This window comes from Echinops telfairi, unplaced genomic scaffold, assembly GCF_000313985.2.
Source record: "Echinops telfairi isolate 266 unplaced genomic scaffold, ASM31398v2 ScPeMD7_7453;HRSCAF=8491, whole genome shotgun sequence".
Classification (NCBI taxonomy): Eukaryota; Metazoa; Chordata; class Mammalia; order Afrosoricida; family Tenrecidae; genus Echinops; species Echinops telfairi.
The window spans coordinates 2,480,125-2,480,721 of NW_022111353.1; positions in this window are offsets into that span (position 1 = coordinate 2,480,125).

Sequence of the window (597 nt, forward strand, 5' to 3'; positions counted from 1 at the left end):
CAGGGGGATGAACAACAAAAGCCATGGGAAAGGGAGAGAGTGGTCTATGTAAGATATAAAAATAATAGTTTATAATTTATCAAGGGGTCATGAAGGTGGTAGGAGAGGAGGAAGGGAGAAACAAACAACTTGAGGACTATACATTTTGAAGAGTCAGCATTTCCCAAATTAAGAAAACAATTTCTCTGGCTTGGGTTAGGAATTTGCAAAGTGAAATAAAGGCTATTCCTGCCATTCCTGCTTTTATTGGTTTTCCCCTAGGCTTTCTACAGATCACTGGATGACAGAATATTTTAATATTTCTTAACATCTTGTATAAATAGAATGATGTATTTGAGAAACTATGCCTGCCATAGAAACACACATCTAAGGATGAAAAACTATTCAATATTGACCTCATCTACATATCACTAGTTATAAAATCGAAAAAATATATCGAAATCATCGAGAGTTATCATGGCGTTTCTGGGAAAGGGGATTAGGTGGAGGCAGACATGAAAAATTATTCTCACTTGTGTCTTTAATAGGAATCTGAAACTACACCCAATTTATCATAGGATACACACACACAATTTATCATAGGCCATATATATGCGA